Source organism: Pinus tabuliformis, chromosome 7, assembly GCF_031772625.1.
Source record: "Pinus tabuliformis cultivar Carrire ecotype Pingquan chromosome 7, CPIR1, whole genome shotgun sequence".
In the NCBI taxonomy this organism is placed as follows: Eukaryota; Viridiplantae; Streptophyta; class Pinopsida; order Pinales; family Pinaceae; genus Pinus; species Pinus tabuliformis.
The window spans coordinates 1,934,029,478-1,934,048,670 of record NC_142293.1 but is presented as its reverse complement, the minus strand read 5'-3'; positions in this window follow the sequence as shown (position 1 = coordinate 1,934,048,670).

Here is a 19,193-nt window from a genome sequence, read left to right as displayed (position 1 = left end):
CTTTGCACTTGCATAGAAAATGCAATTCGAAGGCTTGCTGGCTTGACTTCAGGCTCCGTCTGTAAGCTTATAAAACGAACAAATATAGAAAAGTAAACAAGTTATTAGCTCCCCAACGAAGTCGCCATTTTATTATCAGGAAATCTAGTGTCCATGCAGAGCTGCTAGTCCCACTAAGACTGGTAGCTATCTTAGAAACAAACAAACTAAAACTACTTTTGTTTTCCTTATGAGAAGTAGATAAGAGGGGAACAAAGGAGACCAACCTCTGTCTTGCGCTTGGTTCCTTTCTTGATTCCTCTCCCTTCTGATAGATCTTTGCCACTCGCTTCCTCATCTACCTAGCTTCAAAGAGCACCTATGGAATCAAAGCAGCATAACACTATCCAAGAATAGAGATCTACTATCACAAACAATATAGGACCAGATATATATTGACCACACAAATGCATATATCATCAATCATATAAGAATGTGGAGGAAAACTTGAATAGCTTTATTAATATCAAGAATAGCAAAAAGGATTACAACCAATTGTTCTGACCCAGCATCATCCTCTCAGCAAGAAATCCCTTCTTCACCTCATGAAAAGCTTAGATCACCCAACACTATGATGTTACACCAAGAAACTAGTAGCACTTCCTTACAAGATACAAAATTCCAGCCTCTGGATCGTTGGGATGAGGGATCCATATAGATGATTGCAGGGAGGTGAGTCAGCTTCTAAGATTTGATTAGTGTCCTCTCTTTGATAGTTCTTGATTCCATTTGGAGATTGATGATCTCTTACTCATCCTTGGGCAAATTCAGAGAGGCAAGTGTTATAGGAGAAGTTTCTGGAAGATTCCATGTCGAACCACCTTGCAAACTGTCTCTGCCATTTGTCCACTCTCGCTCATCACACCCTGCAGAAGAGCTATCCAGTATGTGTCGCACCTTTTACTCTGGGCAGGTGGGATGCACCGCACCTTCTGCACTGGGCAGTCTGTATGGTCCAGATTTGACCAGTTCTGAGCAGTTTTCTGTGGAGAACTTCTGGGAGATGATGTAATCAGCTGACCTTGTTCCTTTAGGGTGTGAAACAACACTTTTAGGGACTTAGGAGCCCTTGGTTTATGGACATATATGATTGGGGTTGCAGTGCCCAAAAATGTCTATAACACTAAGAGAAATCAAAGACTTCCAAATATGGAAAACTAGCAAGTGTAGCCAAAGAGACGAAGCCCATATATTGTTGGATCTACAGAGATGATCAGTTGGCAAGAATTTTCCCAATCAAGCATAAGGTGGTTTCTTTGGAGTAGCAAGATGCAGTTAAGTTTGGGATGTTGCAGGTACTAGGGGTATTATCTTCCCATAAGAAGAAAGTGGAAAGTAAGGGTAAGGAGAGAACCCAGTTGGATTTTGTTCTATTAGAACTAGGAGGTATCTAGGTGACAACAATAATGGATAGTGGGGCTACCCACAACTTTGTGAAGGAAGAAGTCACAATAAAACTTGGTATTAGGGTCAGGCCTAATACGGCCTTTTTCAAGGCTATCAAATATTAAGATATGTGAGTGATTGGCTTGATAGATAATGTGCCTATCTACATAGGTGATTAGTAGGTTAGGTTGGTATCCCTACATTATGGTGATGAGATGTGTAACCTAAGTTAAAAAATGAGAGATGTGACATTAGGAGCACATGTTCTAGAGGTTGCAGTCAATTAGATCATCTTAAGGGACTTCATCGTGATGACGATATTCAATGGGAGATGATTGGAGGGTTGTACCTAGATTATTTTCACGATGGTAATAACTCTGAGTGGGGGAGGATGTTAGGAACTAGAGTTAGGTGAATATTTAAAAAAGGTCTATCCCATAGGTGACATCCCCATTACCAGATTTGTGACAAAAATAATGCAATACATGTGACAAAAGAGGATATTGGGCAAGAGTGCACCAACACAATTTGTTAAAAAACCAACAATTGTGGTTTCCATTGGGTGTGTGTGGGAAGATTTGTGGCACAATGGATGTTGGTGACCAAGCACCCAACTTTGCCTAATGATGGGAGAGGATTCCTAAGACGACATCATGAGGAGAAAAATGGGCACCCAAAGACATGGACCAAAACACCCCTAAATGAGCAACCACACAGTGGACGAGGTTGGCCTGAGATGAGTTAGATCGAGGAAGGGTGCTTTAGTGGAATGATGTGTTGGAATTATGATATAGATTTGGCACTTTAACATAGGTGTTGTCCTTGATGGCAACTCACATAGATGACAGATCACAGTTCAGGCTCACATAATGAAGAAAGAGAGGTATACGCAGCTTCCCCATTGACCAAGCCGCGTGTACACGTGGGTTCGTAGGCCAAAAGCCATGTATAGCGTACACACGCACTTTCACGGAAGGAAAGGTGCGTACATGTTGAAAAAATTAGTTTTGGTTCGTGGTATTTGTTCCATGGTATTTTGATCCATGGTATTGGTCCAAGGTATCTTGTCCGAAGTGTTAACCCCAGGTATTTGGTCCAAGGTATTGATTCTAAGTGGTTTTGGACCACGATATTGAGTAAGGCCTAAGACTATAAAAGGAGGAGAAGATCATTAGGCAAAGGCACTCATGAATTGAATATCTAATAAAGAGCAAGATCCAGAATATAGGTTATTGGGTTATGGTGCACAACTGGATCTGAATCAAGGACGAATCTGAGCACTTGATGAAGGATAAGTTCTATTGATGGGTCAAGATCTTAAGGCTTGAAGAGAAGTATCATTGTGTGGTTTTGATCTTTTATCTGAATAACTGGCGCATGTTGTAATCTGTAAATATGATGATCTAGGTATAACTGATGTCTGGAATTGTTGTAAAGTTTAAATCATCATTTACAGATTTGTACGCAGGTTCACTTTAGCAAAGGCACGTATACACACTAGTTGTGCATATCAAAACAACGTATACGCAGGTTAGCATTGAGAAAGCGCATATGTACGCAGGTTTGATACATTGAAGTAGCGTATACTTAATAAAAGATGCTTTAGCTACTTCTGTTTGCTATTGTAGTGTTCTGGGTTCTAGCTTGGATTCTGGTTACTGTTACTGTATTCTGGTTACAACATTCTGAGAAGTGATTGATTGATTCAGTTTTGGTTGGTGCAAAGGAGATTGATTGATGTAGATATATTTGATGTTTGATTGATGTTATTGATGAATCCAGTCGGAAAATTTATGAAACGTGGTCCCTGGAAGAAAAGAGAAGGTTGTAGCCTTCTGCAGGTAGAAGCTTGCGTACTAGTATAAGACTACACCAGTACAAAAATTGTAAAAAGAAGTTTCTTATTAAAAGAAGATAGAGACGATTGCAGCAGGTGGTTTTCACCCACATTGGGTTTCCACATTATATCTTGTGTTCATGTATGTGATTGTATGTTCTGTTTTTACTGCACCTGGTTACTGTTTATATGGTTCTGATGCACAGATTAAAGATCAACATATGATGAATTAACTAAGTTATAAGTTTGAAGGGTATACGCTAGTTGCCTTAAATACAATTGCGTATACACGCAAGTTTGATTAACTGAAGTAGCATATATACATCTGAAATGAAATATTATTGACTTGCTAATACTGATTCACCCCCCCCAGTATTATTTCCAATATGATCATGGACTGAGTCCCCAAGATGAATAGCTAAAATTGTCACTTGGAAAACACAACTCAGCACAAGACAAAATTTGGCATTGGCTAAGAAGACTTGGGAAAGATATGGAAAATGCACCAAAGACAAGACGAGTAGAGGGCATCAGCCAAGAGGAAATAAGTTGAGGGTGGCTAAGATGGAATGGCATTAGCATGACCCAAGGCACCTAATACCTAGGTAATGTAACCTACACAAAGGGGTGGAATATTAGAACATAACCCACATGAAGGAAGGGGCAAGTTGTATGGACTTGTGACTCAAAACATGGAATGAACCAACCAAAGAACCAAATGGGAAGAACCAAAGAATCTCATACAAGTTGTTTGGAGAAGGAAAGAAGTGATAGATGGAAGGGAGAGCCAAGTATAATTGTTTGGGCCCAGGGTCATGCAGGGCATTAAGGCAAAGATGAGACAATTGAAGCAACCCACCCGAGAAGGGGAGACAACCCATCTTGAAGGAGGGATGACCCACAGTAGGGGAGTAGGGTGGTTGGTGGGGTCATCAAGTTTGGTATTGATTTTCTTTGTACATTCTATGTATTTTCTCTTTGATATTTGGTTGGAAAGAGCCATTGTATTGAGGAATTATTTTACATATACATTTTAATAAACGAAGGTGGTTGGAAGGTTTTTTCCACTAAAGTTGTGCATGATTATGATGATGATGTTATCTTGCATATGATGTTTATGATTTTTATTAATTGAAGATTATGTTACAATGTTATTACTATTTTATGTTTTATGGATTCCACAAATTAATACAATATAGAGAACAACATGTGTAATACATTGTGAGGTGTAGTCTGGGTGAAGCAACACCATAACACTCTAGGTAGTTGTGAAACACAATAATTCCACAGATTCAAGGGATCACAGTGTGCCTAAGAGGTTCCTTGTGACTCTAGGAGGCCCTAGGGTTGTGACAGGTGGCATCAGAAATGATAACCACTTTATACCAAGAAGAGGGAGAGGAGATGGAAGTGTTTCCCTCTTACCACCCACAAGTGGTATTAAAGCAAATGTATCTTCTATTTGTAGGTTATTAGGAGAAGGGGATTTTGTAATTGATTTCCAGGTGGGAAAAAGTGTTTTGGCTATTGGTTCTTCGTACAAGTCACAATTGGAAAATATGAAGTGAGCATAACAAGACCAAATTCCAGAAGAACTAGGTCACAACGATGAACATTAAGTCTAACCTAGTCAACCAAAATGAGGTGGAATTATCTAGGAAGGTCAAGGATCCTGAAATTACCTTTGCACAGATGGTCGAATGAATGGAAGGTCATGGGAAGGAGTTTTAGGAACTCCAAGTACAGACTTAGGATATTAAGGAGATCATTGAGTTAGGGTCCTACTCCATTGAATTAGCAATGAGACAAGCCAAAGATCAAGAAGATTGGATGAAGGAATTAGAATTTTAGGTGAAGTCACTTACGACACTCACATGAAACTAGGTTCATTCCATTGTTTGATGATTTTTTAAGTTTGACCAACTTCAACAAACCAAATCCTAGAATCTCATTATCACAATGAGATAGTGAGGTTGTGTGCTAAAAACTTTTCAGTTTCAAGTTTATGTTTTGTGTTTTATGTCTTATTTTTGTGTTTTATAATGTAGAAATAAACAAAAGAAAATTTACATCAGAAAGTAAAAGGAAGATATATACATGAAATATAGATCATTTACAATTGAAATGAGGTAACTAAGTAAAAGAACAAAAATGAAAATATAAATCAGATTTAAAATAAGTAGCGAGCTAGTCAAAATTTGGGCTAATAGGCCCTAAATTATATACAGCATAAGATGTGACCTTCGACAAAGCATAATGAGAAAATTGTTGAAAATAAATAATAAAAAAAATATATATGCAAAGAAATAAAGTTGTACTAAATAATGGCCAGTTTTATTAATTGATAAAGAGTACAACCAAATCTTGAAGGAAAGCTTTTGTAAAATCTTATGACCAATCTTATCACAAAATACTGCAATGCAAAAATAATCATATACAATAGATCGAGGACAAACGAGAATGACAACAAATTAAAATCCTTCATGCAAATATGAGTATGGGTAGCTTGCTTTCTAAAAAATGGATAGTTGTTAGCACTAGTAAAAATAACTAGACCTTCAAGAAACAATAAATAAATAAAAAATACTCAAGATACTTGAATATTTCCTTAGAAATCTTGATAAAGTTACCTAGTCTCTCACCTCTTAGTGAAATAAGATTTCTGTCACCATCAGGATTACCCTCTAGCTTGTAAGAAATTAAAATAAGGATCAGAGTTCTTATTTATAGTAGCCATAAATATTTTCTATGTATTGAATTTGTTGAAAAATAATAAAATTATTAAGCAGCGCAACAACAAGGGTGGTTTTTCTCCCAGAGGAGAGTTTTCATCCAAAAATATCTTGTGTCATCTTGTGCATGTTTATTTGGTTTTTTTATGGTTTTCATGTGTTCATCATGGTATAGCTACATATTCATATCTATTATTTACTAATTTGTTTAGTGCATTATATGATATGATCTATTGTTGGGTTAATGTATGTTGTGATTCAGTAATTGGAAAAAAGTTTAAAAATTAATAAACATTGTCACTACTGATTCACCTCCCCCTCGTAGTAGTGATCACATTTCCAACAATTGGTATCAAAGCCAGTGCCTTTGTTGCAGCTTCACCGCTGGAAGGTAGATCATGGGAAATCAAGGAGATTGTGTTGCAGATAGAGTTCCTATTCTTCATGGATCAAATTATACTCTATGGAAGGTGAGATTGGAAGCATACTTCATTGATCTTGATGACAATGTTTTGCTCTCATTAGAATATAATAAGTATGATGAATCCAATGAGGAAGACAAGAAGATAATTTTGAAGGCCCTATTAGATCACGATGCTCAGACGCATGGCCTATCATTGATTATTTGAAGGTTATGCAAGTGTTGGAGAAGATGTGGAGTAGTTTGATGGCTTTGGTGTCAGTGCAGTTGATGGATGGTATTTAAGTCAACCTAGCTTGATTTGTGATGATGATGGAGTTGTGACAGTGGTTGTTTGGAGTGTTGTAGTGGCTACAAAGGGTCCTTGAGATCTTATAGAAGGTTGTTAATCAATGGATCAAGTTTGGACAGCTTCTGAGCTAAGGAAATTTGATTTTAACCATCCTCTTCCCCAAACGCATGGATCTAATCCTATGCATACAGTTGAATGGATCCAACCGCATGGAGCTAAGCCTATGCATACATTTGAAGGGATTCAACCGCATGGAAGAAGAATTATCCATGTTGTTTCAACCTAAATTATGTAGAATTATGCATGTGGTTGTGTCTTGAACAAGAAATTTCTCTCGATTCCTCATGCACTTTACAAATTTCTCTGATTTCCTTACGCACTTTATGAATTTCTCTGATTGCCTCGTGTATATTGAAGTGTTAATTCATATTTTAATTGTTGTAGGTGTAATCTAACTTCTAGAAGATGGTTAAAAAGAAGAATATTCATTGTTAAGGGAAGTTAGTGGCTAGATTAAGTCAAGGACTAATGACCATACCACTTCCAACATATGAATATACCTTGACTACAGAATGGTAATTATTGATTTAACATTTACAAAATATTACAAATAGATGGAGATCACGAGGTCATTGTTTGGTTCTCTTTAGACGAAAAAGTGATGTTTGTGTGATATTGGAGAGTGTGAGTGAGAGAAGAGTTGTGTGTGCAAGTTGGGCAAGGAATTCTACATAAAATATTCAACTATTCATAGCGATAGGAAATGGCAGTAGAAGTATGATTCAGGTAGGATTTTATGCAACAATATGGTTATGGAGTAAGAAATTATTGTAGATCACTTCCTATATGATTTATCATTATATTTTCATCAAATTATATTTTATGTATGTAGCATGTATTATTGAAGGGGTTCTACAGTGCTTGAGTGAGTTGTGTAGAATTGTTTCAGTGATGTTGTTATGATAGTTTGACCCTATATTGCTAGAAATTGTTGTGTTGTTCTAGTTGAGCAGTGCATATTGACCACAAACTGATAATGAATGAAACAAGGGTCATGTAGAAGAGAGGTGTGGGGGCTCCACAAAATTTAGTAGAAACAACATATTTCTTTATGAGTCCAATTGGAGTTGGGCAAGGCTCATTGGTCATGGTGACTTCCAGCATATTACGGTTCATAAAGTCATGAGAAGAGGATTGTAACACCCTCCTCCCACATTTATCTAATCTAACTGGTCCACCAGGGTAAACAACTAATGAAGAGTTACTATGAAACGATTCAACACCCTTGGTATAGTTAAGGAAGTGGAATCGACAAAACAAAACCAGACTAACCTTCCTTAGGAGTTGCAGAACCTTTAGGAGCCAACCAACTCGTCCAGGTGTCCAACCCTTAAGATAACTTGATGTTTTTATGAACTAGATGCCCAGTCACTCCCATGCCAATCCCTCCATGCATCTGAAACCCTCCAGTCACTCCCGCAACAAGTATCCCATGCGACCATGGCCTTATTTAGGCAGTTCTGTGCCAACAACCCCAGATTCTGAGCCACTTTTTCAGGGCCAGGACTCAGGCCTCTGCCCATAACTTTATGAAACTTCTAGAAATGATAAATAACAAGATGAAAAGGCCTGTAATGTAAAAATTAAACAAGGAACTGACCTGACAAAGCCTAGACATGGCAGGAATTTCGTCAAACACATCATGAACATGTAATATATAGGTCATAACAACAAATTTGAACATAGAGACTTCATAATTATATGATATTTGTCAAAAAGGACTGATGCCCACTCATAGTAGCTGCATTATCATCTATTAGGTCATACATTCGTTATTCATTAATTTACTAATCAAAACATGATGAGAGCCATGACTAAGATATGTCATTAAACCATGCTTACAACCAACTTATAACCAGTAGAATAACAATGATAGAACAACCATTAAAGCCACATAATAACAAGTACATTTACACATAAACCATAAGAGGAAATTAATTCTTATTAACATATGCAAAATACAACGAATTTAGGGACTTCCATGTACCACCCGACCATATATTGGGTGGAAAAAAATCTTTCTTTCACCAAATCACCCTCATGCCATATTCCAGGCATGAATGTAGCACTTACAACAAAACAACTAGGGCTTCCTCGAGCTTTACTGCAATCCACCAAGGGATTCTTAGGCTCATGCCCTCATCTATACAACCAGGCATTACCACAATCCCGCTAAGGGATTCTTAGGCACAAACAAGAAACATACACTACCAAGCTTTACCATAATCCCACCATATATCAATCTAGGGATAACTAGGCCTATAAAAGCATGGATGCCTCCAAATCTCTCCATCTAAACCGTGAGGAATTTGTTTGTCTCCACCTCTAGGCTTTATCATATATCTCGCAATTCACTGGTCGAGGATTCATATGCCTAATGAGGATCCACCCTCTAGGATTTACTAATATATCCAGCAATTCATTAGTCAAGGATTTCTAGGCCCAATGAGGGTATACACAATCAGGCTTTACTGCAATCCCACCTTCACTAGTCCAGAGATTCCTAGGCCTTTTGTTTCTGCCTTGAGACCACCCCACTTAGTTTAAAAACATCTGGATAGCCATGTCAACCAAATAAGAGAAGCCCCATCACACCATGGCTATTCGGAAATGGCAAGACAAAGCCGAAAACCACTGTCACACCTGCACAAACCCATGACAATGACAAGAAAATAACCAAGTACACACATGTATGTATCATGAATGCCAAAACTAGCAAGGAAATCATACATGCAACTTGATAATTGCAAGTAATCTCATTGTAGCCTCTAGATACCACTCCTCCTTGCTTGATCTTTGCTTCCCTTTTCTTTCTTTGTCCTTCCTTAGCTTTCCTTCCTCAAATTCTCGAGTGCTCCAAGAATGCTTTAAGTTTCCAAGATTATGAGAGCAAGAGTAGAGAGAAAGCTCGAAGCTAAAATTGAAAAAAAGTTGTGAAATAATCCTCAGAAGCCTTTTTATCAATGAGGCCTCTATTTTCTTCAATTTCCATTATTCTGCCTTCATTTTCCTCCTCACATGCACCCTGTGACCTTTCACCTTCCTTTTCTCCTAATTTCCTTTATTTTCATAAATACAATACAAATTAATGCCTCTTGCTTTTTCAAAGCCTTTTCCATTACCTTTGCCAATTTCCCCTTAGCCATAATAAACCAAATGAAGATATGCTAGGATGTTTTTCCCAACAATCAACTTGGAGTAAGTGTCCCATGACCTTGGTCTTATTTTTCCTTTATTAACTTTATTACATGCATTTTTAACCTGGGGTTCTTACAAACCCCTCCCCTTAGGGGAACATTATCTTCGGTGTTCAATGACACCTATAACCAACAAGATCACTACAAAGCAAAACATACTACCCATGGAGCTTTATAAATTAGCTCGATGCAGTATTTAAAATGAACAACCTATTGAAAAGAAAACCATCTTGACAAACATAACAACATGACACCCATACCACTTATTGGAGCTTTATAACACAATTCATTGCATTATTTACATCCATATACATATATACATATACCAAAACTGCTTTGCCTCAACCGAAAAACAAGGAAGGATATTGTTGGGCATGAAATACCCCCCAAGGCGTGTTTTGGGGCTCAAAGCCCAAGTTTTGACCCAATCTTGTTGTAAAGCTCCTCGAATTGTGGGCACGGAGCGCGAAAAGTATGATAGAGTCACAGGGTTGTCCACCCTAGTTTTGCAATGTAATCTCGGCTGGATAGACCTACCCATGGTCTGCAGACCATGGGATTGTATAAATAGAGCGAGGTCGGTAAAGGGAGGAAGTAGAGGAATAGGATGAGAGGCTAAGAAAGCAAGTGTAAAGTGTGTCTTTGGGTTGTAGAGTAGGAGAAGACTCTACAACTGAGTGGACATAGGCCTAGTAGTTCGTAGCTAAGTGCGTGGAGCCCTGCAGCTGAGTGCGCAGGGCAGAGTCGAGTCTGTAACCAAGGAAGGAATTAATAAAGAGAGGTTTTATCATAATTATGTGTATCTGTTCTTGGGTTAATGTAAGTTTGATATAATTTGCAAATATACTATTTATTTACTGTGTGCACCTGTACGAATGGTTTATGTTGTTAAGTATAACTTAAAGCATGCAAGTAGGCTAAGATAATCAACTAACATTGGAATACTAGTAAAGTCTTGGGTAATAACGCAGAGCGCGACATTCAGCCCCTCGGTAGGGCTGTGCGGAGGTAGTATATCAGGCTACGAGGTACAGGAAAGTGCGCGAAGCAACATGCATGCAGGGTCACCCGCAGACCACTTGAAATCATAACACATCTCTAGGGTGCGGAAACCTGGTTCTAGCACCCTCCCATACTACTTCGGGTGAGAACTCAGTCCACGCTTCGCGGATTGTTGCTAAAAGGGCTAGTAGTACCAAGATTTGTTTGGCTAAATTAACTCTGAACTTGGGTTAGGCCCCAATAAGCCAGAAAATGGTTCTGTTGCCAGGATCAGGATCTGCATAGGGGATGTCTGATGTCGTATCACTGGAATCTGACAAAGCAAGGAATTAAAGAGTGGCTAGATAGAAAGATTCACGATTTCGTGGTGTAGGAAAACAAGAATCCACGAGTATCAAATGAAGAGTGATTAGATTTCTACTTATATACGGAAATCCACAAAATTTTCTTTGCATCCTTCCCCTCTGAGTTGTACGAGTGTATCACGAAGTTAGTAGAAAGTTAGGGAAGGTGTAGGCTTGACAAACCTATTGGGTGGACACCAGAGTTGGTGCGTAGACTGGAAGCATCGAAAGATAAGATCACGCGCACTGTGGATCACTGGCTCGATCAAATTATAGGGGGATTTATCATCAAGTTCATGGTAGATACTTCATTCAACTATAGCGAGGCAGAACGACACTTCCTCAAAGGACCGCGAGGTAAGTACATTAAATCTTTAAACAGTTGGATTAAAATGCTACTATGTGAAAAGCGCGTTACGCGAATAAATTTATGTTTGGGGCTACGCGAAGTGGGAGTATCTGCAAAAATGAGGGTAGCGCAGAACTAGAAACTAGCCCCTTGATCTCAACTCTGCAAGAAAGCAAGGAAGAGCTCACGAAGGTCTCACTAAGAAGTGCGATCAGTATGATAAAGTAGCGAATTCCGGGCATACCACTTCCACCTACACCACTACTAGTTTCACCATCTTCACCCTTGTCTTTGCCCACACCACCTCCGCCACCACCACAGTTCAATATGGCAAGCATGATAAAATTGCTGGTGTTCAAAGGAGTAGGGAATGAAGATCCGGACCAGTTTTGGTTCGTGGTAAGGGCTGTATGGGAAGCACAGGGAGTCATGGATGACAATATAAAGAAAGAAACATTGGTCAGTGCTTTGTAGGATTACGCACTAACTTGGTACATTAAGCACTCCAATGACAATCCAAACACAGGGATCATGGATATCCAAGCTGCGCCAAATAGGTAATTTAGTAGGCCAAAATCAGAGACACAATCGATTATTGGATCTAAGGAAATCACGATGCTTCCAGGCGAGACCCCTTGGGAGCTGGATCAGAGACTTAAGGGTATGATTCGTGAAGCCAACATGACCTTGACGGATGGGCAACACCGTGCATGGATTGTAGCATCACTAACTCTGCATCTAAGGAACGCACTGTCATAGCAGAAGCTATCCATTCAGGTCAAGGCCTTGGAGATCGCAATGAGACTGCATGAGACCCCGACACAAGATCATAACCTAGGAGTTCAATAGATCCATGCATAGTTTAAAATCTTGTGCCTTGAGATGCAGAGTTTGAAACAAGACAAGACAACTTCCCCAGAAGCGCGTGAGGAGGTATGGTGTGTAAAGTGCAAGGGCTAGGGACATGACAAGGACCATTGTCTGGTCTTCATGAATTACCTAGCGGGAGGAGGACCAATGCCATTGAGACCAGAGGCATAAGAATAACCGAGCGCAACACCTACATTATGGTGTGTGATTTGTCAGATAGGAGGGAAGCATGCTATAGATAACTACCATCTATTACATAAGCATATGCAGAGTTCCCAACAATTATTATGTAATTTCTGCAGGTCAGTAGGCCATGATGAGTGCACCTGTAGAAGTTATGAACTGATGATGGATCAAAATCCTACCTATAGAGTTTGTATCGAAACACAGGCCCTCGATCAAAATGTAGGGATGGCGGGCACTGGATTTCAGGGGCGCGCACGAGGTCGAGGTGGAATGGGACCAGGAAGAGGTCACAGACAACTGATATGTTACAATTGCGGAGGATCGGGGCATTATGCATGCAATTGTATAAATCCGACGAGACCATCATGCTTATATTATACCTAGTTTGATCATGAGATGGAGGACTGTCCCACGCTGATAGCAAGGCTATGCGATAAAGGAACACTCCAACCTCCCCCGACTCAAAACCTACAAATGATGAGGTCTGAGCCATGCGAGGAAGGCCCGAATGTAAATATCGTGCTCTAAAGTGGTATCATGACAGAAGATGACAAAGGCAAGCAGCCCGAAGAAAGTTCCTGGGTTTGCAAGGCTCCAACAAAGGAACCAAAATTTGATTTGGAGTGCGCTAAGGAGACATTCATGAAAGCTAAGAAGAGCTTCGAGGAGGCCTCCATTTCAGGTAGTAAAGACAAATTGGAACCAGATATGGACCCATCAATGCTCACTACCTTTTTGGAGACATGCATGAAGCTACTATGCGACAACAACGCTGTGAAGGGGCTGCAAGAACTCATAACTAGATGTGTTGGGACCGTTACTGGAGAACTGGGCATAGTTCGAAAGCTCGGGAAGCACACAAGAAGAACAAGAAGAGAGATGAGGTTGACTGTGCAGATCGGGGAATATGAAATGGATCAAGTGATTTTGGATCTAGGATCAGATGCGAATGTCTTGCGAAAGCAAACATGGGAATGCATGGGTAGGCCTACGCTGCAATGGTCTCTTATTCAATTGCTAATGGCAAACCAACAAAAGATCCTACCTATGGGAAGATTATAGAGAAAAATGGTAGATATCAAAGGAGTGAGTGTGCTTGTAGATTTCAAAGTGATAGAGATTGTTGATGACATCAATCCCTATTCCGCACTACTGGGAATAGATTGGGCCACTAACATGAATGGAGTGATAAATATAAAGAAGCGCAAGATGATTTTTGAGAAAAAGTCACTGCGTGTAGTGGTACCTTTAGAACCTATGGAAGGATCGCGCTACACAAAGCCGGTGTGCGACTACGACAGTGAAAATGATCTAGACTGTATCTATAAGATAACTGTGCAGGAGCAGGACTGAGTAAATCCAACAACGGATGGGAGGATCTCGTGGGAGCGTGAAAACTCCAGCACCTCAGATTCGGATGAGGAGATAGAACGATGGCAAAACTAGTTACACGAGGTAACCATGCTCAACTGCAACATCATGATAAAGTCACTGCGCTGCGTGGCAACAGAGGTAAGAGACCTGCCTATGTATGATGGGTTGAGCAAGGTGGATGATTTCCTAAACAAATTTGAAAAATAAGTGCCATAATAGCAACGGTTCGGTGCTCTGAAATGGGTATTGTGCGCTACGCCCGCAAGGTGGTGGGATACGCACCAGCAAAATTTTGAAGACTGGTGTGGATGGAGAAGGATGATGCGCCTATGATTTGGGAAGCCTCAGATGTGGATGAAAGCCAAGTATCATGGATGAAACAGCCCGCGCACCCACCTATCCAGATGGGTACAGGAATATGGTGCGCAACCTGCATGAAGGCACACCATTCGCACTATAGGAAACACGATCGGTGAGCAAGAATGGGCAAGGCAATGGCACAAACGAAGACTAGGAAGTATTGTAAGACCAATCATGAAGAGGCATATTCACTCAGAAGCCTTTGAAAAAGTGTGCAAAGTATTGAACAGGGTCCACAATGTGAAATGGATTGACTGGGACCTACACGTACCAGCGGTTCTATGGGCATATAGGACCACATGCAAGAACCTAACCACGCAGGCACCACCAAGGCTGGAATATGAGATGAACGTTGTAAGCCCTCTAGTACTTGAACAACCTAATCCAACACTGGTAGGGATGACAGCTCGCGAAACCTTAGAAGCTAAAATCCAATAGGAAAACCTTAAACTCTAACAACTTGAAGAAGATAGGGTACGGTTATGAAAGAAAAGTGCGTTGGCGGACGTGGAAGTCAAGAAGCTGGAGGACGAGATAAAGGAAGAGTTTCTCACCAAAAAGCCTAGGATGGTAAGGCAAGGTGAATGCGATCATACTAATAATTTTGAGAACTATCGCAGTGAATTGATTAGTCTGATGCCATGGCTTGGACCACATATTGCTAAGCATAGTGACTAGGGTAGCACATTGCAATTGGTGAAGTGCGCAATTCCAACCAAAACAATACAAAGTGGGGATTCTCCAAGATCCATGATGAAGGATAGGATGGAACTCCACACGAGTGGTGCGACCACCTGACTAGCCAAGGAAAGGACAGTTTTAGCGCTCTAGGTAGTTGGAAGGGAGCGCGGGACTATAAACTATTCTTCCCGGGAGCTGTGCAGTAATGGAGATGCACGCAGAAGAAAAGAGTCACAATGTTCGTGACCGCGCATGGGGGTTGGCTACCATGTGGGTTGGCCAGAAAGTGATCGTTGAAGTCACTAGTCATGACGGGATGCTCAACTTGAAGCTAAATGGAGCGGGTGACAGGTATTTAAGATGCGATTTATTGGCAAGATTTGGGAAAATCTGCCGCTAAGAAGGAAGTAATGAACCGGAATTTGGGGGAGGTTGAATTAAAATTCAAAAAGCACTATAAAATACAAAGGACTTCCCAACAAACAACACTTGGTCATTTTCAAATTGAGCAATTGAGCAAAACCATGAATGTTGTGAGCTGAGCGTTGATTGAGCCCCTGAATTCATGAGTGACATATTGCAGCACAGATACAATGACAACAACTAAGGATGGTATGGGGATAGCAGAAGTGACCGCCGAGGAGGCCACGCAGGCCCTAACTGTGGGGGATGTTCCAGAAGGTGTCGGGATTGTGGCAGAGATCCCAAAATCACCATGCACACCAAGACCCAAGAAGGATAAACAAGCAATGGCTATCGTACGCGTGTCCCCGCGTAACCCGTTGCGTAGCAAACTATCGATGGAGGAGAAATGGAAAGTTGTCACTATAGAAATAGATGAAGAGGAATAAGATTTACAGGATCTTACCATCATAGAAGAAGAAGATGAAGGCATAGAAGTGGATACCCAACCTAGGCACTTTCAAACAAACTACCCGCCTATGTCCTCCCACGAAAAGGGAAGGCCAAAGTGCCCAAGGACCTGGACGAGACCAAGATTTCGCTCCAGACCTCGCTCCTCCCGGATGGCATTATGTTTGAAGGTATGCACCTGGGCCGCGTGCCAACCATGAAATTCGAAGATTGGGACCTCATTGACCATGAGAAGTTCCCTCACCTTGAAACCGGAAACCTCATGAAGCAGATCACTACGGGGGTGGTGACAACATTAGAGCCATAGGAGTGGTTGCGCGGAGTGGGGAATGCCGAGCTGCTGAACCTACTTTGGGTGCTGCATTTCCACTACACCCCAATAACCATTTCCATTATTAGGCAGCTACTCTGCCTAGTGCATGATGGGTGCTTATGGCTGGAGGAGCCTATCCCCATCACAACAACTTGATTCATCACGTCTCCCAGCTTCCATACAAAGGAGAAGACCCTGTGTCCATATCAGAAGGGAAGGGCAGTGATTTGGCCATCGCGGAGCCATGAAGAATAAGTACAAGCTGGAAAAGAAGAAGAGGGGCTACACCATCTCGAACATCAAGGACAAAGTAGTACGCGTGGCAACCCAAAACCTCACAGGAAAAGTTATGCGAAAGTGTTGTGTGGACGAGGTACCTGCATTGGTGGTCGCAATGGCTAAGCAATGCGTGGAGGGGGTCCACTTTAATTAGTCTGAATTCCTTTGCACAAAATTTTTAGAGAATTTTGGCGAAGCCTGGGAGCAGGGTAAAACCTTCCACTATGCATGGTTGTTGCTATCCATAGCGCTCGTAGCAAGGAATTTCCAGAGGATAGTCAATTCCCCATAATTAAAAAAGATTTACCGGAGGCCACGAAGTACGCTTCGCTCTAGGAAACGAAGGATGCTACAAGGATACGTGACAGCAAGATCTTCTGGGTGCTCATGGAGCTGAACATCCGAATGTGGATAAACTGTAAGTTGTGGTTGTCGCCCACAGTTTACAACAATCTGCATAGTTTTGCAGAATTTAAGGTAGACATACATAATATATTTATCAAGGCGTACAAGGATCCAATGAAGTAGTGGACAAAGCTACCCTTTGTAGCCACTGACAACACCATTTCCAATGTCTTGGAGGCATGGCCTCTAGAATGACGCACCCCAGACATTGCAAAACTCAAGAGATCGATAGCACAAAACAAGAAAGACAATGCCAAGTTGCGCATCGCATAGTTGGCCGAAAAACGACGGAAGGAAACAATAGCAGCTGAAGAGTGGGCAACGCAGGAAGTGGCACAGAAAGTAGCTAAGCAAGAAAAGGCCGCAGCAGCATAGGTAGTAGCCGTGAAGGCGAGCGAGGGCCAAACAACACCTTCACAGGGGCAGGAGGCAGAGGAAGCAGAAACAACGAAAAGAAGCACTGACCCACGAACTGCGTCCACATAGTTGAAGCACCAACACCCAGCAGAATGGGAAGGATTGTAGAAGAAGGTCAAGGCTTCGAAATTGTCCATTGACCCGATCACCCTAATCGAGGGTGATTTGCATGACATCGGCGAGACGGTGCGCGATGTCACAAATGAGGCTCTCCAGGATTTCATGCAGGAGCACAAGATTGTGTTGGGGGCCCTCAGAGCGCAGTTGCAGGACTTACAGGCATGCCCCCCACAGGTTGGTACCCTTTCAACTGACCTCGCAGTCGGATCCACGGTAGCAGATCAAATGTTGTGCGCACGGATGACAAACACAATAATGTTGCCGGAAAGGGCTCTAGCGACATCAAATGAGGTCAACAGGTTTTCGGTTATCACAATGAAAGGTCTTAGTGTTAATATAACTACCCTTCCACGAGAGACATTATATCTATTGCAGGATGGGATAACAGCAGATCTTCGCATTAGGGAGAGTCGCATGCTCCAAGTCCTCAACGTGCAAAAGATAAATATGGAACAACTCAGCTTGCAACACGATGAATTGATGTTGCAAAATCAACAACTGGTGTAGGTGATAGACAACGCTTGCTAAAGGGTCCTAGAGCTAGCCATCCCAGCAGATATACCAATGGAGGTGCAGATCCACAGGTTAGCAACAGGAGTCCATGAGGCTAGGGAAGAAATGACAAAGGTTTATCTGAAGCTGAATCTTAAGATCGCCAAGCTGTGGTTACAAGCGCAACCATCCACTCCCCCGGAAGTCAGAGAACAACACACTAGTGCTATCACAACGAGATTGCAGGAAATCGGAGGTGCAATGCGATATTGCACCAACATGTCGGAAGAATCACTAGAGGCCCTCACAACTCTGCAGGAGGACCCCAACATCCAGCGCTTAGAGACAGAGGCAAGAGAACTCTAACAATAGTATGAAAATGTCTGAGGAACTGCACAGACGATGGTCCTCACCTAGAGGCTTGCACGGATGCAGCAGGCAAGCAACAACTCAGTGCGTTGCTAACCTCCGTGTAGTTCAAGAACAGTTGGAGGGTCTCTACGCAAAGATCACTGCATCGACAAAGTGACTCAAGGGCGAGTCACAATGCTTGCTATGGGGGTCTGTTGGGCATGGAATCCCCCCCAAGGCATGTTTTGGGGCTCAAAGCCCAAGTTTTGACCCAATCTTGTTGTAAAGCTCCGCGAATTACGGGTGCGAAGCATGAAAAGTATGATAGAGTCAGAGGGTTGTCCACCCTAGTTTTGTAATGTAATTTCAATTGGATAGACCTACCCATGGTCCGCAGACCACGAGATTGTATAAATAGAGCGAGGCTCTAAGTGTAAAGGGGGGAAGTAGAGAAATAGGAAGAGAAGCTAAGGAATCAAGTGTAAAGTGTGTATTTGGGTCGTAGAGTAGGAGAAGACTCTACAGCTGAGTGTGTAGAGGCCTAGTAGTCCGTAGCTGAGTGCGCGGACCCTTACAACTGAGTGTGCAGGACAGGGTCGAGTCTGTAATCGAGGAAGGAATTAATAAAGAGAAGTTTTATCATAATTCTGTGTATCTATTCTTGGGTTAATGCATGTTTGATATAATTTGCAAATATATTTTTTATTTACAACGCGCACCTGTATGAATGGTTTATGTTGTTAAGTATAACTTAAAGCATGCAAGTAGGCTAAGATAATCAACTAAAATTGGAATACTAGCAAAGTCTTGGGT